The 24130-nt window shown below is 33.4% G+C and overlaps 1 pseudogene; it reads right to left on the bottom strand.

The window, feature by feature from the left end:
- The window catches only part of LOC123583228, a 47588-nt pseudogene extending 23828 nt beyond the window's left edge, over nt 1-23760 (bottom strand).
- Nucleotides 23761-24130: the final 370 nt, after the last annotated feature.

The raw sequence follows: 24130 nt of genomic DNA, 5'->3' as shown, positions 1-24130 counted from the left end.
ACTGGCTTGTACAGCCTCAGAATACTGATTACTTTTGAAAACTAAAATGTAATCATGTAACACAACATAAACTGTGCTAAGGAAATACATAGACTTGAATTTTTCATATGGACTCTTAAAGTAATTTTTAATACATTTCAGGCTTTGATCCAGGAATAATCTAATCCTCTCACACGTGGAACCTGGCAGTATTTAATATGTAAGCACCTGGAAAATTATCTGTTTTCAGAAAAAATTAATTTCTAGCACCTCTAAATGAAAAGATCCTTTGAAGCAGAAAATAGGAAAAGATTGTGAGTGTGTGTGTGTGTGTCTTTAGAGAGGCTGGAAATTAAGGTATATAATCATGTGGAGACACTTTACTGTCTAATCAGCTAGCACAAAAATTTCTTGAACTAGAGACTGGCTTGTATGGAGAAAATGTTTTAAGTGTTTCAAACTCTAGAACTTGATTGCTAGCTCAAAGAATGAAAAAAAAAAACACCACTGAGTCATGGAGGGGTGAAGAAGACAAAGGTTTCGGAGGATAAGCAGGCAGTCTGCTGTGGTGCGCAAAGCAGAACATAATTAAGACATCTAATGCTAATACCACTTACAATCCTTTTCCTATTTAATTGAATTCAAGTCTTTCACAAAATCATATAGTGCACTAATGTCATATATTGGTCTTTCCATATAAACTAGAACAGACTTATAATTCTACACAGAGATAGATCTTGTATATGTAAAGAGGAAGCATATTTGGCCAAAGAATACAGAACTTGAGAAGTCTGCTCATTTTGTTCTTATATAAAGAACAAATGTATAATTTTTTCTCCATTTAATGTCTGATTCTGGTACTGGTAAAACTGTGCGATAATTGTGTTCAACTGTGTGTGATACAGGCTCAAACAAAGTGCCCTCTTTATAAAAATTCTGAATATAATCTTAAAACCTTTTTACCTGAAGGGGCAGAGGAAGCCTCATTCACATAGAATTATTGATTTCCCTCCTGTCCAATTTGTTTAATGATATAAAGGATTTTATCAATATCTTTAAGTTATAAAAATAAAGTTTTCTTTTAAACTTTTATTTTAAATTCCTAAAGCCAAAGAATTTACATTAAATTTATCATATACCTGAACTTAATTGCTATAGTTTGAAAAAAAAATTAAAAAGCAAACAAATGCTAGCTCATTCCACTTATAAATAGCTATTGTACATGATATTGTTTAGTGTGCATGGTTGATTTCTGTGCTGATTCACAAAATTTGATTAAAGTTGTCAGGATAAAATGCCAACTGAAAAAGGTGGTGTAGTTGTTATAATGTGAAGGTTTTTTTTTTAAAGTGCACATAATTATTTTTTAATGAAGATCTAATTATATCTTATAATTATCTCAGATCATCCCTTCCTTTCAAATTAGAAACCCTAAATCATACTCACAGTGCCACATTTAAGTGAAAGATTAACTTAGAGATTTGTAAGCCCTTTTTAGAACTTATATACTTAATATTTTCAGTTTTATTTACATTTCTAATACTCCCCTTAAAAGAAATGGACTTTTATTAGCAAACGCCTGCTTCCCACTAATTACAGGCTCATTCCTATCATTTCAAATTTTTCTTTTTGTCCAGAAGATGCTGCTGCTGCTGCGTAGATGCTCATACAATGTTAGCGACTGACTGTTCTGTGTCTCACTGTCACATCCATCCTTGACTAACAAAGAGATTGATGTGTTTTTTTTTTTCTTACTGATTTTGTTCTTCTTTCCACCCTGTGATTACTGCCATCTTAGAAAGCAAGGCTTATAAAATGTAAAGGGGATTCTAAGAAATCTATTTATGTTATCTGATCCAAGAAGGAAGCAAAAGTGAAGATTGGATTAAGATGGGATCAGGCACTAAAGATTTAGGATATGAAGGGTAAAGGCGATAAGTGATGTGAATTTGCAAACAGTACCATACCTGAAGAAATCATTTTAACTGAAAAGCTAGTGCAATAGAATACATTGTAATAAATCAGAATGGTCTGTGCGAAGGAAGGAAGGAAGGAAGGAAGGAAGGAAGGAAGGAAGGAAGGAAGGGATTTAATTAGGAATAAATGAAATCAAATAATCTTCCTATTTTTGCGTATTTATGTTAAGGTATAAAACCTAAACAATGTATCTTTTTCCCCCAAACCCCACACCGTATTAAGAAGATACTGTATGATACTGCTCATATATATGCTCTATTCTTTGTCTTCTGATTACAGAATTAATTAACGTTAAAAAAACTGAAGAGGAATTCTAAAATAGTATAAGTCTACTCTTGCTCTGTGAAGATGAGAGGATCCTCAAAGTAGTACCGTTGTTTCACCTCCTGACCTCCTTGTTTGCAAAACTGCTAAACAAATCATAATGTCTCTAGGTGTCCTCTGCGGATACATATACACATGTGCATATGCGCACACACTCACATACACACGCACACACACACACGCACACACCAGTTATTTCAGTAGACATCTTTGATTAGTTGTTATATACATTGCATTTGAGAGAAAATTTATATGTATTTATATGTGTTAATGGGATATTTTTAAAATGTGCAAGTATGGATTATGTGTACTAAAGTTACTAACCTAATGTGTGTGTGTGTGTGTGTGTGTGTACACAAATATTTAGAGATTCGGATATGGCAGAGAGTTAATAAACAGTATGAAGCTTCTTTCTGACGTACAAAAAATAATGGCATCTATAAGCTTACTCTGGAAAATAATCATTCCTTTCAAGCACACAAGGAATGAAAGTTGCCCATGTTCTCTTCCACCAAAAGAAGTCTCAGGAAATGCTAAAGAATAAAAACATGCATGTCTCTTTTTTAGCCATACTACAAAAACCAAATATCTTAATAACAGTAGATAGCTAAAATAATATAATTTGGAAACAAAACATACTTCAGAAATGTGTGCATATAAACCAATAAATCATTAAGAAAATTGTGATATATTTAGAACTTAACAAAGAAAAACTTATAAAAATATTTGGGATAAGCATGGAGGTGTTTATTGCCTATTAGAGTGTCCTTACAACATTGAACAACAACCAAAAAAATTATGAGGCATACAAAAAGACAACAAAAAACATTCAGGAGAACTGAGTTCAGACATATCATGATATAGGTTGGACAGAGTACTTAAAAAACTATAAATAATATGAGAAAGCCTCTAATGAAAAGGTAGATGACAGTAAAGAACATATAGATAATTTCAGCAGTGAAATGAAAATCTTAAAAAGGAATCACATGGAAATGATAGATTCAAGCCCGTGCGTGGAGATGAAGAACGCCATTAATGAGCTCATCCGTAGACTTAGAGCAGCTGAGGAAAGAATCGGTCATCTTGAATATAGGGTGAATAAATTACACAAAAAGAAGTGCAAAAAGAAAAAAGAGTAATCAACAAAACAGAACCAAACATCCAAGATCGGCGGCCCAGTGTCAGGTGCTGGAATATACGTATAATTGGGATCCCTGAAGCAGAAATGTTTGCAGAAATAATGGTTGATGTGATTCCAAAAATAAAATGACAGACAGAAAATCATTGTTCTAAGAAGGTCGGGTAGCACAAACTAGATCAACACCAGAAGCACGTGCTTGCTCACACATGCACGTGTGCACACAGCACTCACCCACACACCTAGGCATCTTATAGTCAGGCTGCTGAAGAGCAAAGACTAAAAGAAAACCTCGAACATGTCCTGAAGAAAAGGTATGTCAAGAAACAATGGTAAAATATACAGCACACTAATCATCAAACACAATGCAAACAAAAAGGCGAGTGAAAGTGTAGTAAAAGAAAAGTTTTTCAACCCCAAATTCAATACCAGCAAAAATCCTCTTCCAAATCACAAGAAATAAAAAAGATTTACTAAGGCAAACCAAACCTGAAGGAATTCATAGTTAACGAACTCCTTTACGGAAAATGTTAAAGGAATTTCTTCAAGAAGACAAAATCTGGGAGCGTCAGTGTGGCTCAGTTGGTTAAGCAAGCAATTCTTGATTTCGGCTCAGGTCATGATCTCACGGTTCCTGAGCTTGAGCCCCACGTCAGGCTCTGTGCTTTCAGCGTGGGATTCTCTCTCATCTCATGATTGGGATTCGTTCTCTCATTTCTCCCTGCCTCTTCCCCTCAACTGGCACATTTTCTCTCTCTCTCTCAAAATAAATAAATATTAAAAAAAGACAAAATATTATATAGTCAGAAACTTGGATCTACACAGAGAAATGAACAGAATCACCTTTGAAATAAATGACAGTTTACTCATTAAAGCAAAAATGGTAATATATATGTACAATACACATTTGTAAAAGAAAAATGTGTGATAATAGAATATGGAATGGGAAGAAGATATAAGAATATAAAGGCATACATTACATGTCAGTGCTGTAATTGAGTATTAATATGTTTATATTATTTACAAATGTGTATTGTAAACTCTGGAAAAGTCAAACAACAAAAGATAAATAAATAGCTGAAAATAGAGGAGAGGCAAAAACCATAAAGTCATAAAATGATGAATTAAAACCAGAGAAGAATGAAAAGCTGGAAAAAAACAAAGAGCAAAAGAAACAAATAGAATACTGCTAGAGGGGCACCTGGGTGGCTCAGTCCTTTAAGCGTCCAACTTTGGCTCAGGTCAGTATCTCACAATTCCTGGGCTCCGTGCTGACAGCTCAGAGCCTGGAGCCTGCTTCAGATTCTGTGCCTCCCTCTCTCTCTGCCCCTCCCCTGCTCTTGTTCTCTCTCTCTCTCTCTCTCTCTCTCTTAAAAATAAATAAACTTAAAAAAAAAAGAGAACACTTCTAGAAAGATGACAGATTTTAATCCAAATATATTTATAATCAGTTTAAATAAGAATGGTCCAAACACAATTGCTAAAATAAATAGATTATTAAATTGTTTCTAATGAACATAACCAAGATATATCCTGCCTTTAAAAAATCCCATCAACAACAACCAAAAACAAACAAACAAGCAAACAAACAAACAGAATCAGACCTGTAAATGCTGAGAACAAACTGATGGTTGCCAGAAGAGAAGGCATCTCCTCTGGGGAGGAGGGCAAATGAGAAAAGGAGTGGGAGCCACAGACTTTCAGTTATGGATCAGGTATGTTACAGGAACAAAAGGCACAGCATAAGAAATATAGCCAATGACACTGTAATAGCACTGTGTGGTGACACATGGCAGACACACTTTGGTGAGCATAGCGTAATATGCATTTGTCAAATCACTACTTTGTGCACCTGAAAACAATGCAACATTGTGTGTCAACTATACTCAAATATATATATATATATATATATATATATATATATATATATATATATATAATTATATATCCAATGGAAATTATATATCCAATGGAAAAATATCCCAATTTAAATATAAATATATAAGCCAGTGAAAACAAGATAAAAAAATTACATACCGAACAAAATCTGGAACGTAAATAAGACATTAGTGAAAAAAAACTGTTGAAATGCAAGCAGCGTTTGTTATTTAGTTAATGGTATTGTACTGAGTTTACTTTCTTAGTTCGGACAAATATCATTATAAGACACTATTATTGGTGGAAGCTGGGTGAAGGGCGTCTGTTTGCTTTCTATACTACCTATTTAAAAAAAATCTACAACTATTCTAGAAGAAAGTTTATAAAAATATAAAGTTATTTTTCAGTTACTAGATAGTCAGGAAGTGTTTATTAGTCAGAGGAAGTGTATTTCCACCAATATGTGAGCAGAGAGATGGTAAGAAAATGTAGAACTGTGTCTGTTTGTAAAACAAACAGACAAGCCCCACCCCCCCCCACAAAAACCCACAACAGCTCATCCTTAACTTTTTAAAATATAATATTTTGCTAGATAAAGAATGGTTCTTTTTTTGTGGTTTCAAATCTTTATTGAAACTGTAGTTAGTTTATGGGATCCCTGGGTGGCTCAGTCGATTAAGCATCCAACTTCAGCTCAGGTCATGATCTCACAGCTCCTCAGTTCAAACCCCTCATTGGGCGCTTTGCTGACAACTGGAGCCTAGAGTCTGCTTCCAATTCTGTGTCTCCCTCTGTCTCTCTGTTCCTCCCCTGCTTTCACTCTGGCTCTCTCTCTCAAAAATAAACATTAAAAAAGTTTTAAAAATACATTTTAGTTAGTTAAAATATAGTGTGACATTGATTTCAGGTGTAGAATTTAGTGATTTATCACTTACATACAATAACTAGTGCTCATTCCAACAAGTCCCTTCCTTAATGCCCATCACCCATTTAACCCATCCCCTGCCCACCTGCCCTTCTGCAACCTTCAGTTATAAACACTGGTTCATATTTTATATATTAAAATACAGACATCTACACCCTTTGTTTCATTTTTATGAAATAAATTATCTCAATAACAATAGCAGAATATATATATATATATATATATATAGAGAGAGAGAGAGAGAGAGAGAGAGAGAGAGAGAGAGAGAGACCTCAGCTGCTTAGTTTGGCTACTGTAAATAATGCTGCAGTAATCATAGGGGTGCATGTATCCCTTTGTATTAGTTGATTTTTTTATTTTGTATTTTGTATTTTTACCGGATAGTGCAATTCCTGGGTCATAGACTCATTTTATTTTTAGTTCTTTGAGGAATCTCCATACTGTTTTCCACGGTGGCTGCACCAGTTTGCATTCCCCCAACAGTGCAAGAAGTTCCTTTTTCTTTACATCCTCACCAGATTGCTTGTGTTTTTGATTTTAGCCATTCTGACAGGTGAGGGGTGATATCTCATTGTAGTTTTGATTTGCATTTCCCTGATGATGGGGGATACTGAACATCTTTCATGTCTCTGTTGGCCATCTGTGTGTCTTCTTTGGAGAAATGTCTGCTCATGTCTTCTGCCCATTTTTTAATTGGATTATTTGGTTTGGGGATATTGAGTTTTATCAGTTCCTTGTATATTTTGGATACTAACCTGTTATTGTATCTGTCCTTTGCAAATATCTTCTCCCATTCAGTAGGTTGACTTTTAGTTTAGTTGACTGTTTCCTTCACTTTGCAGGAGCGTTTTATTTTGATGTAGTCCCAATAGCTTATTCTTGCTTATATTTCCCTTGTCTCAGGATACCTATTTCAAAAAATGTTGATACAGCCATTATCAGAGAGATTACTGCCTGTCCTCTCTTCAGAAATGTTTATGGTTTCAGGTCTCACGTGTAGGTCTTAAATTCATTTTGAGTTTATTCTTGCAGATGGTGAAAGAAAGTGGTCCAATTTTATTGTTTTGCATGTGGGTGTCCAGTTTTCCCAACACCATGTGTTGAAGAGATTGTCTTTTTCCCGTTGTATATTCATTCCTCCTTTGTTGAAGATAACTGGCCATGTAATTGTGTGTTTATTTCTGGGTTTTCTGTTCTATTCCATTGATCTACATGTCTGTTTTTATGCCAGTATCCTACTGTTTTATTACTACCGTTTTGTGATATAACTTAAAATCTGAATTGTGATACCTTCTGTTTTGTTTTTCCTTTTTCAAGATTGCTTTGGCTATTTGAGGTCTTGTGTGGTTCCATACAAATTTTCAGATTGTTTGTTCTAGTTCTGTGGGAAAATGCTATCGGTATTTTGATAAGGATTGCATTAAATCTACAGATTGCTTTGGGTACTGTAGACATTTTAACAATATTTGTTCTTCCCACCCATTACCACGGAATTTCTTTGTGTCATCTCGAATTTTGTTTATCAGTGTTTTAGTTTTCAGAGTACTGGTCTTTCACCTTTTTGGTTAACTTTATTCCTAGATATTTTATTGTTTTTGGTGCAATTGTAAATGGGAGGATTGCTTTCTTAATTTCACTTTCTGCTAATTCATTATTACTGTTTAGGAATGTTAACAGATTTCTGTACATTGATTTTGTATCCTGAAACTTTATCTGTTCTCATACTGTTTTGGTGGAGTCATTAGGGTGTTTTTTTGTTTTGTTTTATTTATAGTATCATATCATCTGCAAATAGTGAGAGTTTTAATGCTTCCTTACCAATTTGAATGCCTTTTATTTTTTATGTTGTTTAATTGCTGCAGCTAGGAATTCCAGTACTATGTTAAATAAAAGTGAGGCCCAGTGAACATCCTTGTCTTATTCCCTATCTTAGGGGAAAACCTCTGTTTTTCACCATTGAGTATGATGTTCCCTACTGGCTTTTCATATAAGATAAGGCCTTTATTATGTTGAGATATGTTCCCTCTAGACCTACTTTACAGAGGGCTTTTATCATGAATGGATGTTGCACTTTGTCAAATGCTTTTTCTGCATCTGTTAAAGGACTATATAGTTTTAATACTTTCTTTTATTGAGAAAGTTGTTTTGCAAATATTGAACCACCCTTGCATCTTGGGAATAAATTCCACTTGACTGTGATGTATGATTTTTTTTAATATATTGTTGGATTCAGTTTACTAATTATTTTGTTGAGGATTTTTGCATCCTTATTCATAAGAGGCATTGTCCTATAGTTCTCTTTTTTTTGTGATGTCTTTATCTAGTTTTGGTATCAGGGTGATACTCATCTCAGAATGAATTTGTAAGTTTTCCATCCTCTTGTATTTTGAATAGTTTGAGAAGAATGATTTTTAGATGAATTAGTTTCAAAATATTACTGTTTTAAACATGTATGACTGGGAGTAGGTACAACAGCTATATTTAGAGTTTTTCTATATCTAATAATTTGCAAAGCACACATGATTTCAGCAAATATTTTGAGATTCTATAATTTACTATGAAGATACTTACTAGTAATAAGTTGAGAAGTAATTATTTCTTCATCATTAACTTTTTACAGTTTTTACCATTAGTACCCATTAATATAATAATAATAATAATAATAATAATAACATCCCTTAAGTGCACACTTACTATTTGCCAGGTAATATTATGAATAGTTTAGTATCTTCATATTTTAAATCTCACTACAATAATAGAAAGTGGAATAATCTGAATATATGTAATACTATGAGCATGAAGAAATAATATAAAGATTTAATGATATAGTGTGGAATTTAAAGAAAGAGGAAATAATACTTATTTTAATAATACAAAGATTACTACGGTACATAGGTATAATGTGAAATACACCAGTAGAAAAACTTATTGGGACAGTATTCAAAAAATATTGCTGTTTTCCTGATCTGCTAACTCTTGATATCAAATTCATAGCCCAAATTTGTATTTTTGGATCTTCCAGCTCCATAGCCTTTTTATCAAAGTAGGTAAATGTACTTCCATTAAAAATAGATAAAATTAGCAAGAATATATTGAGAAATCATACACTAAAATAAAAATTCTTAAATATACCTAATGTGCCTTTAGACCTAACTTACATACATAGCAAATAAAAAAATTGTTTTTTTGTATTTTATTTATTCATTTATTTAAAATTTATATGCAAGTTAGTTAGCATATAGTGCAACAATGATTTCAGGAGTAGATTCCTTAATTCCTCTTAACCATTTAGCCCATCTCCCCTCCCATAACCCCTCCAGTAACCCTCTGTTTGTTCTCCATATTTAAGAGTTCCTTATGTTTTGTCCCCCTCCCTGTTTTTATATTATTTTTGTTTCCCTTCCCTTATGTTCATCTGTTTTGTCTCTGGAAGTCCTCATATGAGTGAAGTCATATGATATTTTTCTTTGTCTTTGGCTATTGTTGATAGTGCTGCTACAATCATCGGTGTGCATGTGCCCCTTCAAAACAGCATACCTGTATCCTTTGGATAAATACCTAGTGGTGCAATTTCTGGGTCGTAGGCTAGTTCTATTTGTAATTTTTTGAGGAACCCCCATACTGTTTTCCAGAGTGGCTGCACTAGCTTGCATTCCACCAGCAGTGCAAAAGAGATCCTATTTGTCTGCATCTTCACCAACATCTGTTATTGCCTGAGTTGTTAATCTTAGCCATTCTGACGGGTGTGAGGTGGTATCTCATTGTGGTTTTGATTTGTATTTCCCTGATGATGAGTGATGTTGAATACTTTTTCATGTGTTGGATGGCCATCTGGATGTCTTCTTTGGAGAAATGTCTATTCATGTCTTTTGCCCATTTCTTCTTCATTGGATTATTTTTTTTTTGGGTGTTGAGTTTGATAAGTTCTTTATAGCTTTTGGATACTAACCCTTTATCTGATTTGTCGTTTGCAAATATCTTCTCCCATTCCGTCGGTTGCTTTTTAGTTTTACTGATTGTTTCCTTCGCTGTGCAGAAGTTTTTTATTTTTATGAGGTCCTAATAATTAATTTTTGCTTTTGTTTCCTTTGCCTCTGGAGATGTGTTGGGTAAGAAGTTGCAGCAGTGAAGATCAAAGAGGTTTTTTCCTGCTTTCTCCTCGAGAATTTGATGGCTTCCTGTCTTACATTGAGGTCTTTCATCCATTTTGAGTTTATTATTGTGTATGTTGTAAGAAAGTGGTCCAAGTTCATTTTTCTGCATGTCGCTGTCCAATTTTTCCAGCACCACTTGCTGAAGAGACTGCCTTTATTCCTGCTTTGTCACAGATTAGTTAGCCATACGTTTGTGGGTCTATTTATGTGTTTTCCATTCTGGTCCATTGATCTGAGTGTCTGTTTTTGTGCCAGTACCATACTGTCTTGATGATTACCACTTTGTAGTACAGCTTGAAGTCCGGGATTGTGATGCCTGCAGCTTTGGTTTTCTTTTTCAAGATTGCTTGGCTATCAGGGTATTTTCTGGTTCCATACAAACTTTAGGATTGTTTGTTCCAATTATGTGAAAAATGCTGGTGTTATTTGATAGAGATTGCATTGATTATGTAGATTGCTTTGGGTAGTATTGACATTTTAACAATATTTGTTCTTCCTATCCGGGAGCATGGAATCTGTTTCCATTTTTTTGTGTCTTCTTCAATTTCTTTCATAAGCTTTTTATAGTTTTCAGTGAATAGATGTTTCATTTCTTTGGTTAGATTTATTCCTAGCTATTTTATGGTTTTTGGTGCCATTGTAAATGGGATCGATTCCTTGATTTCTCTTTCTGTTGCTTCATTATTTGTGTATAGGAATGCAACCGATTTCTGTGTATTGATTTTATATCCTGCCACTTTGCTGAATTCATAATCAGTTCTAACAGTTTTTTGGTGGAAACTTTTGGGTTTTCCATGTAGAGTGTCATGTCATCTGCAAAGAGTGAAAGTCTGACCTCCTCCTGGCCGATTTGGATGCCTTTTATTTCTTTTTTGTTGTCTGATTGCTGAGGCTAAGACTTCCAATACTATGTTGAATAAAAGTGGTGGGAGTGGACATCCCTGTCTTGTTCCTGACCTTAGGGGGAGAGTTCTCAGTTTTTCCCCATTGAGAATGATATTAGCTTTGGGTCTTTCATATATGGCTTTTATGATCTTGTGGTATGATCCTTCTATCCTTGCTTTCTTGAGGGTTTTTATCAAGAGAGGATTCTGTATTTTGTCAAATGCTTTCTCTGCATCTATTGAGACGATCATATGGTTCTTGTCCTTTCTTTTATTGATGTGATGAATCACATTGATTGTTTTGTGGATATTGAACCAGCCCTACATCCCAGGTATAAATCCCACTTGACCGTGGTGAATAATTTTTGTAATGTATTGTTGGATCCAGTTGGCTAATATCTTGTTGAGGATTTTTGCATCCATGTTCATCAGGGAAATTGGTCGATAGTTATCCTGTTTAGTGGGGTCTCTGTCTGGCTTTCGAATCAAGGTAATGCTGGCTTCATAGAAAGAGTTTGGAAGTTTTCCTTCCATTTCTATTTTTTGGAAAAGCTTCAAGAGAATGGGTGTTAACTCTTCCTTAAATATTGTTAGACTCCCCAGGAAAGACATTTGGCCCTGGACTCTTGTTTTGGGGGGAGATTTTTGATTACTAAATTGATTTCTTTACTGGTTATGGGTCTGTTCAAAGTTTCTATTTCTTTCTTTTTCAGTTGTGATAGTGTATATGTTTCTAGGATTTGTCCATTTTTTCCAGATTGCCCATTTTATTTGTGTATAATTGCTCATAATATTCTCTTATTATTGTTTTTATTTCTGCTGTGTTGGTTGTAATCTCTCCTCTTTCATTCTTGAGTTTATTTATTTGAGTCCTTTCCTTTTTCTTTTTGATCAAACTGGCTAGTGGCTTATCAATTTTATTAATTCTTTCAAAGAACCAGCTTCTGGTTTCATTGATCTGTTCTACTGTTTTTTTGGTTTTGATAGCATTAATTTATGGTCTAATCTTTATTATTTCCTGTCTTCTGCTGGTTGTGGGTTTTATTTATTTCAGCATAGATTTATGTTTGGAAAATATTGCCAGAAAGATAAAATCAATAGGTTTTAAAGAAATTTGGCCACCTTCTCCTCTCTCCCTTTGGTGTTTCTTTGTCCTTAGGATTTGATGCAAGTTTGCATAAGGACTAGCTCAAAGTAGTAAACAGTTATTCTTTTCTAGATCTTTCCACTAAGCATTACTGACAGGATTTGATTTCATTAAGACTGATGTGTTATACAAGTATATAAATTATAGTTTTATTCACCAACTCATAGAAAACGTATTACACTGTTTAAAGACTGAAGTTTCTCGGGTGTGAGACTCAGCAGTCTTGTCATATTCTATGAACTAGTGATGTATAAACTCTGATACAATATACACTGAAAGTTGTTTAAAAATGTACACTGTATAGAAAATATATTCATAAAACATATTAGAAAGTACACTTCCAATATCGAGGATAATGATGTAAATTTAAAAAGAAAAATATTAACCATATTTATCTCTGGATAGTATGATAAGGAAAATTTGTTAAAATTAATGCTTTTCATATGATAATACCATACATAAAATATTTTTATGAATGTCTACTTCACTGACAATATATTCTTATATGTACTAGTATCCAATATCTGGATGAATAGATACTTAATTATCTACCTGATAAATAAACAACAGAATGAGTTGTGAAAATATATATTCTCCTCTATATAAGCAAATTCTTAGCATAGAAAATAGAAGAAAAATATTCCTTTATAGACATAATCTTACTTCTTAGTCCTTTTCTATATCTCTGCACCTAAAATGATATTCTTTTATTTGTTTATTTTGCTCTTGGCTTAAACCAATAATTTTAAAGTGCATTATAATGGAACACTTATTCTTTAATATGCTAAATAACCTTTACTTGAAAAAAGTCATCTTTATCAAATGTATTTGCAATATTTAGGGTTTGATTTTTCACATATATTATTTGTGGGACACCTGCGTGGCTCAGTTGGTTAAGCGTCTGACTTCAGCTCAGGCTGGCAGCATGGAGCCTGCTTGGAATTCTCTTTCTCCCTCTCTCTCTACCCCTCCCTCCCAAATAAATAAATAAATACACTTAAAAATTCTTTAAAAAATAAAATATATTGTTTGTGACCTCAGATGTTTGAAAAAAATTAAGATGTACTATACAGATGCAGAAGATAACAAAAATGTATTATACTAAAAGTTTAAACTATAGAATTCTTCTTTTACATGAGATATTTTATTTGATGCAGTTTCCAGCCATGATTCTAAAACTAAATCATGCAAATAATAACCTAAGACTTTGTTAAAGTTCAAATCCCAATTCAGTAGTTTTATGGTGAGGCTACAGATATCACAGTGTTCTCATTGATCACAAACTGCTAGGTGATGCCTCCCACTGTTGATTGAATAGCAAAACGGTCCAGCAAATAGATTAGAAAATCCTATGTTAGATCAATATCTGTAATAAAGTAGGTTCTTTACTTTGTGTCAATAATTTATTCTAAAAATATTCTTCTAAAATAAAATTTATTAAACAAATCATTCTAAAATAATTCATCCCATTAAAAATTCTAATAAAACTTTATTATATTTGTTTTTATATAGTTTCTAATAGTTTTTATAATTTTTTTATACTGAAGATACAATATATGCAGTTTTATAGCCACATGACATTGAGAAAAGTAATAAAATATCAATAGTTCCCCAGTTAAAACCACTACTAATAAATTTTCTCTTAGTACTATATTGTGTATTCATTCTTTCATTTGTTTGTTCATAATGTAGTTAATTTATAAATTGTAGTGCCTTTGAGAATAATTGAAGGGACTATTGAATGAGAAGTAAAAGTAGAAATTAAAATAGTTATTAAGGAAAAGTTAGCACATGGAATGCATGTTATTAGGCCATATGTAATTAGTAGACTTGTTTTACAAAGGCAGCTATAAGAAGTTCTATAAGGCAAAGAAAAGATAAATAGGAATCAGTTAAAATAATCACAATATCTAGAGGATAAAAATAAAACTGGACAAACAAGTTGTCCCATGACATTGGGAGTTGGGAATAAAATTTTCCTTATAAAATCTAATTTAAAAATATACAGAAAGCAATGATACCAAAATCTCCAAAGTAAGTCCCATATTAAAAGTCATATAACCTTTTTTTATGTAATACTTAAAATATGACTTCATATCGCAAGAAAAACTGGTACGTAGAATATTTAGAAGGCCAATAAAATGTAGTGTTCTTCTTGTATATTTTATGATTTTCTGTTTCTATCTGAAAATATTATTTTACTAGTCTAAGTATCAGATATAACTAAAGAAATAGCAAGTTGTGTTTTCATGTTTTATTATTTTGACCATATCTTCTAAATTTCCAATATCATCAGAGGTATTTAATCTTACTCCGGATGTCATTTATGTTTAAATGAGTTGTCCAAGGTACCTGAAATAATATTAGGAAGAGTTTACCATTATAATTATTACTGTTTTTAATTTACACCGTGATGCTGTTTGTACCCATACAATGATCTACTTCTTGCATTGAGGAAAAAAGAATGATCCTGGAACTCCTTTTATTCTAAGCTATGAAACATAAAGTTTAACAAAACCTTATGACATATTTTCCAACATACAAGTTTAATTTTATATTTTTAATATTAAGCTTCATAAAAAGCAAAGAAATATGCTTAAAAGTACTTCAGATTTATTTATTTTATCTCATCTTTTTCTTTTATTTTCTGATGCTTCTATGTTTTTTTAAATTCAGAATGTATTATAATGAGAACAGTAGTCATCACCCTTATGTGTCAACTTAAACTTGATACTAATTTGGCATTAACAGTAAAAGAATGATAGCTACTGGAGCAGCAACAGCCCATACATAGATCTGTGGTTTCCTAAAGACTTTTACATCAGGTGTTGATCAGAGGTTGGCATTTTCAAAGGTCATCCAACTCTCCGTACTAGTCAATTACCGAACATCGGATACTACTGACAGTTAAGCACTGCTGCAAAATTAGCTAAGGCACTACAGAGATACCAAGAACTTCCAACTGAACATTCTGCATGGATTTCAGAAAATTTCCCTGAACTTTCATATTAGCTGATCTTCCTTGTATGTAAAACATTCCATTTCTTTCTCCTAATATTCTCAAATTATAGGCTGTTGAAAATAGTCAAAATTTCAATCATTATTTCTATTTTGAGAACCCAACTTGAAATTCTCTCTTTAATGCTTTCTTAAAAGAGTATTAAAAAACCTCTCTAGAAATGAACTAAGTCCTATGACAAGAGTATTATGGAAATATATTCATCCTTAACATGCATACACACACACACACACGTATAGCTGTAAATATACATAAATATATACATGCATACATAATTTCCTTTGTATAATGATGGTGCCTATACCAGAATATTAGCTCACTAATAGATAATATGCCTGGATTTGAAGAAGTACTAAGTAAATATCAATTGAAACAAATAATGGAAAACAAAGAGGGAAATGGCATTGGTTAACTTTTCAATAATCTATTTATTTAGAATCCAGAATAAGCAAATCGAATCCAACAGTACATTAAAAGAATTATTCACCACAGTCAAGTGGGATTCATTCTTGGGTTGCTAGGGTGGTTCAATATTTGCAAATTTGCAAATGTGATACACCACATTAATGAAAGAATAAGAACCATATGATCCTCTCAATAGATTCAGAAAAAGCAATTGCCAAAGTACAACATCTGTTCATGATAAAAGCCCTTAAAAAAGTAGGGATAGAGGGAACATACCTCAACATCATAAAAGCCATATATAAAAAACTTACAACTAATAGGAAACAACTGAGCGCTTTTTCTCTACCCTTAGGAACAAGACAGGGATGTCCACTCTCACCACGGTTATTTAACATAGTACTGGAAATCCTAGCCTAAGTAATTAGACAACAAAAGGAAATAAAAGACATCCAAATAAGCAAGGAAGAAGTCAAATTTTCACTATTTGTAGATGACATGATAATCTATATAGACAACCCAAAAGACTCCACCAAAAAATTGCTAGATCTGATATACACATATTCCATAAAGCCACAGGATACAAAATCAACATATAGAAGTCTGTTGAATTTCTATACACCAATAATGAAAGATGAGGAAGAGAAATCAAGGAATTGATCCCATTTACAATTTCAGCAAAAACCATAAGATGCCTAGGAATAAATCTAACCAAAGACGTAAAATCTGTACTCTGAAAACTGCAACACACTTATGAAAGAAATTGAAAAGGACCCAAAGAAATAGAAAAACATCCCATGCTCATGGACTTGAAGAACAAAAATTAGTAAAATGTCTATGCTACCCAAAGCCATCTATACTTTTAATGTAATTCCTATCAAAATACCACCAGCATTTTTCACAGAGCTAGAACAATCCTAAAATTTGTATGAAACCACTAAAAACCACAAATAGCCAAAGCAATCTTGAAAAAGAAAAGCAAAGGTGGAGGCATCACAATTCTGGATTTCAAGTTATATTCCTCAAAGCTGTAGGCATCAAGACACTATGGTATTGGCACAGAAACATACACAGAGATCACAGAGATCAATGGAACAGAACAGAAAACACAAAAATGAACCCACAATTATATGGTCAACTAATCTTTGACAACACAGGAAAGATATCTAATAGCAAAGAGAAAACTGGACAGCAGTATGTAAAAGAATGAAACTGGACCAATTTCTTACACTATACAAAAACTAAATTCAAAATGGGTGAAAGACCTAAATGTGAGATAGGAAACCATCAAAATCCTAGAGAACACAGGTACTGACCTCTTTGACATCAGCCATAGCAACTTTTTACTAGATATGTCTTCTGAGACAATGGAAACAAAAACAAAAATGGACTATTGGAGCTTTGTCAAGATAAAAACTTCTGCACAGTGAAGGGAATAATCCATAAAATTAAAAAACAACCTTCAGAATGAGAGAAGATTTTGCAAATGACATAGCTGGTAAAGGATTAGTATCCAAAATATATAAAGAACATAGAAAACCCCACACCCAAAAAACAAATAATCCAGTTTAAAAATGGGAGGGAGACATGAATAGACATTTTCCCAAGACATACAGATGGCTAACAGACAAATGAAAAGATGTTCATCATCACTCATGGTCATGGAAATACAGATCAAAACTACAATGAGATATTACCTCACACTTGTCACAATGGCTACAACTAAGAACACAGGAAACAACAGGGGTTGGCAAGGATACAGAGATGCAAACTGGTACAGCCACTCTAGAAAACAGTATGGAGGTTCCTCAAAAAGGTAAAGATAGAACTAACTACCCTATGATCCAGCAATTGCACTACTAGATATTTACCCAGAAGATACAAAAATACTGGTGGGAAGGGCTACATGCACCCCAATGTGTATAGCAGCATTGTCAACAATAGCCATACTATGGAAAGGGCCCAAATGTCCCATCAACTGATGAATGGATAAAGAAGTTGTATGTGTGTGTATGTGTGTATACATACATACACAATGGAAAAATACCCAGCCATGAAAAAGAGTGAAATCTTACCATTCGCAACAACACGGGTGGACTAGAGAGTATTACGCTAAGCAAAATGAGTCAGTAAGAAAAAGACAAATATCATATGATTTCACTTACAGTGGAATTTTAGAAAGAAAACAGATGAACATAAGGGGGGAAAACAGAGGCCAATCATGAAACAACTCTTAACTATAGAGAACAAACTGAGGGTTGCTGGAGGGGAGGGGAGCAAGGGATGGGTTAGAAGTGTTATGGGTATTAAGGAGGGCACTTATGAGGAGCGCTGGGTGTTGTATGTAGGTAATGAATCACTAGATTCTACACCTGAAATTAATATTGCACTGTATGTTAACTGACTGGAATATAAATAAAAACTTAATTAATGAATAAATTAGTAAGTAAACAAACAAACATGAATAGATAAATAAATAACAAGGGGGAAAAAGGAAAAAGAAGCAAATTACACTGTGTATAAACTTTCAAAGTAAAATGGTGTGAAACACATAGACACAGGAATATTACTCAGCCATAAAAAAGAATGAGTTCTTGCCATTTGTGACAACATGGATGGACCTAGAGGGTATTATGTTAAGAAAATAAGTCATACAGAAAGACAAATGCCATATGATTTCATTTACATGTGGAATCTAAACAGCAACAACAAAAAAACCTACCTGAAACAGATTTATGAATATGGAGAACAAAAGGGTATTTGCCAAAGGAAAGAGGATGGGTACAAAATGTCAATATCAATATCAATATCAATAATCACACTATACATTGATTTCCTCATGAACAAAAAATGGATCGTGATAACACCCACCTTCCTGTCTAATATCAATTCTTTTCTAAACACTTTTTAAAATATATGTATGTTTGCATGTGAGTACACATAAATTTTATATCTTTTTATAAAATTATCACATCTATCCCTGATGTCATGAAAAATAGAGCAGTTTGCGGGGAGCGTATATCCATGTACAATGAAGGTAGTTAGCTAGTTACAGTCAAAACATTGTGTATTTTAATCAGTGTTCTAGAATGTTTGGTGTTCTATCTTGTGCATGATTCCCTTAATAAATATTATCTGATACTTCTCATTGATATCATTGGTACCATTACATTTACACAGAACATGTCTGTTTAAATTGATAAGTGACACTAATACTAACAGAAAGATTTTAAAGGAAAAACAACTTAAAGCAAATAAAAACATTCAAAATTATGCACACTACCCAAAATATAGAGTGAAGCATGTAATTTATTTTCCTCTCTGCTTTTGATATCTAAAGGAGAAAAAAAAATCCACTGAATTATGGAAGGTAATCCAGATAGATGGCTGTCCTTTTGGCCTGAGACAACCCATAAACTCATCACCTTAACTGACTTCTAGAAGACAACTAATCACATTGGCATAATTTGTTTTCTATAATTTTATTCAGGATATGTGGGATTATAAGAAAGGTCACATTGCCTACTCCACTGAATAAAGTATTTCACTTCAAAAATTCCTTTTGTACTCATTTCTTACTAATGTTTTGGGTTTTTTCTTTTGTTTGTTTCCCTTTCTGGCTGCTCTTTTCTCATATGATTATTGGGTCTTTAGTTTTTCTTTCTTTCTTCCAGGAAATTCCACTTATTGCATTTTTCTCACGTACCTATGAATTACCTGGGAATCTTGTTAAAGTGAATCAGATTCTGTTTCAGTAGGTCAGGACTGGCCTTAAGATTGTATATTTCTTTTCTTTTTATGTTTTTATTTTATTTTATTTTTGAGAGAGAGAGGGAGAGAGACAGAGCATTAGCAGGGGAGGGGCAGAGAGAGAGGAAGACACAGAATCTGAAGCAGGCTCCAGGCTCTCAGCTGTCAGCTGAGCCCAACATGGGGCTTGAACCCACGAACTGTGAGATCATGACCTGAGCTGAAGTCATACGCTCAACTGACTGAGCCACCCAGGCGCCCCAAGATTGTATATTTCTAACAATCTCGCCTATGTTAACTGGTGCTGCTGGTCTTTGGACCACACTTCAGTAGTAAGGACATCATAGATGAATTCTTGCTCCCCATTAAGGTTTCACTCTTTCCTCTATCCCTCTAATTCAGTGTATCAAATTATTCCTCAGTAATAGATCAATCCCATTTTTAAAGAACTCTAGTCTCCTTCATTAAATGTAATACTCCCCAACCTAATTTCCAATGTTCTTGCACATCTGTACTCTCTTAACTTGTAAGCATGAAAAGCAGTTTTCTTCCTTGGTGCCTTTATTCATACTATTCACTGATAATCAGATTATCTCTGGCCAACTCCCCATTTTGCCTTGAAATGTCTGACTCCTTCTGATTTTTATGCCTCAATCTAAGTGTAACCTCTTCCAAGATTCTTTAAGAATATCCTAAGGAAAAAATGTACAAAATGCCTGATAATCTTCTCTCTCTGGCAATGCTACAGATCTTTGCCTTCCTTACTGATATTTATACTAACTTATGCTGTTTTATATCTTCCCCTATATCCACCTTTCAAATTAGTACTTACCTAAATTAGACATTTTAAGCTATTTAAATTGGTTTCCTCTTGCTGCTTTAAAAAAACACTACAAATTTAGTATAATAAAACAACACAAATTTATTATCTTAAAGGTTTTGATGTCCAGAATCCAAAATAGATTAGGTGGGCTCTAGGACTCACCATACCCACACTCACTGTCCACTATTCTTTGGAAAAATGGTGAAGCCAACTTGTTTGTAAAAATGAGCTTTGGATAGATGAGCTAAGTGCTATTCATTGGCCACATAAACTATTCGTATCTGCCTGAGCCAGCAGAGTTTGGGATTTTCTGTTGTGTTCAGTGTAGATGTGGGTAGTGTGTGTGTGTAAGGATGGGCAAGGTTATATGAATAAGAAAGATTTCCAGGATTTAAAGGAATTGAAATGAGATCTTGCTCTGTTAGCCTTTGTTTGCTTTGATTTGAATTCTTTTACTTATACTTTTTGAAACTACTGTATGTTCTCAAAGTACATTAAAAAAATGTTTCTACTAGTCCCATCAGAGAGTGTGTAATTTCAGAGCATCTGGAGTAAATTTAATAATATCAGTATTAACATTTATACAAGGCATTAAGTCGTTGAACAGTAATGTAATCCATAAAGACAGGCTTGAGACAATAAACTTGGTCATAAGGAGGAGCTATAGCTACACAGCAGACATTCTATGGTGATGATAGTAATCAGACTAATCTGTGAGGACAAAAAATGCTATTACACTTCTTAATGGTATTCTAGTTACTGACTTTCAAAGAAGAGGAAGGTGAGGAAAGACTGAAACAACTTGTATATGTTGAAGAAAATGAATAATCAAAGAATAATAATTCTTACTCCCTTCTAAGGAAAACTGATCCTGATAATTAGATGAAAGTTTGTCTGTTAAACTTAAATAAAGTCTTCATCTTTAACATAAGATGTCTGTGTGTTGGAAGAAACTCTCAACCAATCTTCAGGGATTTCATTATATTAAGAGCCTAAACATCCAGAAAGCATAAAACTTGCTTGTGGTTGGAACAGCCAACTCTGAATTCAGCATCACTGGAGAGTTTCTTCATGCATGGCAAGAGCTCACTCATCCAGCCTTTGTATACTCTAACCTCGCTCCAAATGTAACATTTTGTTAGATGCTAAAAAAGATACACTAATCCTCAAGCATTTTCAAAAAGCTGGAGTGACCTTCCCCAGCATCAAAGCCATAGGATTTGAGGCATCCTATGTGTAGGAGTGTACCTGCAGAAGGCTCCAGCACATACACTTATTTTGGATGAAATCAAGAAATGAGACAAATTCACTGTCTATAAATCATTAGCCCAATATATTGCAAGATCCTTTTGCTCCTTCAGCGTATATTCTGTTAGACCATTAACACTAAAACAATTTTATGTGTGTTTTATTCATTTTTATGATCATACGATTTTTTTTTTCAATAATGGATATCTTTGTTTCTTCTTGTGATTATGAGGAACTTTACGACGCCCAATGAACTTTACCTCCTGAGATTTACATCCTTATGCAGTCTCCTATGACCTGTATAATCAATACGATGTTGTGGAAATAACAGCATGGGGCATTCAAGAAAGGCTCAATTATAAAACAAATTTTGGTTCCACATTATTTTTTTTCTTTAGCATTTTGCTCCGAAAGTCTACTGGTATGTCTTGATGACACTCAAGTAGCCTTATGGGGATGTCCACATGGTCAAGAGCTGCGGCCTGCTATCATTAGCCAGGACCGACTTACCAGACATGTAAGGAACCATATTGGAAATAAATCCTCCAATCAGAGCTAAGCCCTCAGATGACTGTCACTGCAGTCCTTCCCAACCTCTTAACTATAACCGCATGAAAGACCCTGAACCAGGAGATTCCAGCTTCGATGCACCTGATTCTCTGACCCACGGAAACCATGAGATAAAATACATTTATTGTGTTAAGCCACGAAATTGTGAGGTGATGTATTATGTAGCAACAGGTAACTAAGAACCCTCTTTCCTTATCTTTCTTCTCTGATTTTTCGTCTTTACTTTGCTTCTTTTAATCCTAATCGTCCCAAATAATATATTTTCTCACCATCATTGATCTGGATCATAATACTCATATCACGTAATCCTTGCATTTAAATATGATAAGCTCAGTAGAACACCCATATTTCAAACTATTCATGAGGTAACTTTTCTTTTTCAATTATAATTGGGTTTCAATAGAAAAAAATAGAAATAGGAAAAAAAAAATAGCTGTATATATGTAATTGGACCCGGGATAAATATACTTTAACTGAACAGGCTATCTTTTATTCTGTTAGCTGCTATTCTTTCTATTTTCTGTTTTAAGCTATGACTTGATTCATTTTTTGTTTTAGAGACTCAAAATGTTTATCTTAAAATAGGAATAACAGTATCTGATATATAATTTTATATATAGCTACTGACTTTTTTCTTTGACTTTTACACTAAGCACTGACATTTCAGTTTTGACAGTTTATTTATCACATAATTAGGGCAAGTTTCCCATTAAGATAAAATGAACAGAAAAATATTGCCAGAATATATCACATATTTTAATTGTAGGAGTGTTTTCCTGAAATGAAAACATGTTGAATTTAACTAAAATAATATTTATGAATAATTAATATGGATCTTAGAATTATCACCAATAGTTGAAAGCATTCTGTGGTTCCTAAGTAATAATGATATTGCAAACCATGCATCCAAAATGTTACTCGGTGAATTTTAGTTAAAATATTTTTTCTTAGCAATAAATATAAAATACTAATTAAACTGGGCAAAATATAGAAATAAAGTATATGATGGTTATTAGAGGTGGGGGGTGGGGGAAATGGCTGAAATAGGTGATGGGGATTAAAGAGTACACTCATCATGATGAATAAAAATAAATACAATAAAATAAAACAAATAAGGTATAAACTCCCACTTAATTTGTTTATATATACATATATATATCTGTGGGTTTCATGGATGATAACTTTGACATGATAAAAATCAGTCCTAAAATTATAGCATTTCCAGCACATGTAAATATGTGTGTGTGTGTATATATATATATATATATGTATATATATATATATATATATAAAATTCCAAAAACTCCTCCCTCAAATTTTATGATTCTAACTAAGTCTTCCCTGGGGAATGCTTGCATCTCTGTCTCAGGTTGACACATTTTAAAGATGAATCAAGTTAGCTTTAATTATACATTTGTCAACAAAAAATGCATAGCAATAGCCAAAAAATACCATGAAGACTGCATAATATACCAATGTCCCTGTGGATTTCACATACCTTACAACCTTTTTAGTCTTCTCCAAACCTAACCCTTTAACCATGGTTACCACTATATCCCTTTTCCAAGCAGTACTGTGTAAATGAAACCTAGCATTGCCCAAGACACAGCTGTCATTTTTTGGTGTATGAGGGATGAAGGAAAACTAGAGTTGCTAGGGGCCCAGGTAAGGTAGCTATCTCTCTTTGTCCAAAACAAAATGGTATAGCATGTGATGGGACTTTGGTAATAAAACTGATAAGAGTTCTACGCAAATGGAGAAAGTGGGAAAACCGGTCTTCCTAAAAGTCTTGGCATATGAATTAACCACTGATATAACTTGCCTACATATGTTTTTCGTCAGTTTGTTAGAATAATAGCTCTCTCCAAAGATATTCATCTTCTAATCTCCAGAACATGTGAATGTGTAACTT

This window comes from Leopardus geoffroyi, chromosome A1 (genome assembly GCF_018350155.1).
Source record: "Leopardus geoffroyi isolate Oge1 chromosome A1, O.geoffroyi_Oge1_pat1.0, whole genome shotgun sequence".
NCBI lineage: Eukaryota > Metazoa > Chordata > Mammalia > Carnivora > Felidae > Leopardus > Leopardus geoffroyi.
This window is presented reverse-complemented; position numbering and strand designations above follow the sequence as displayed.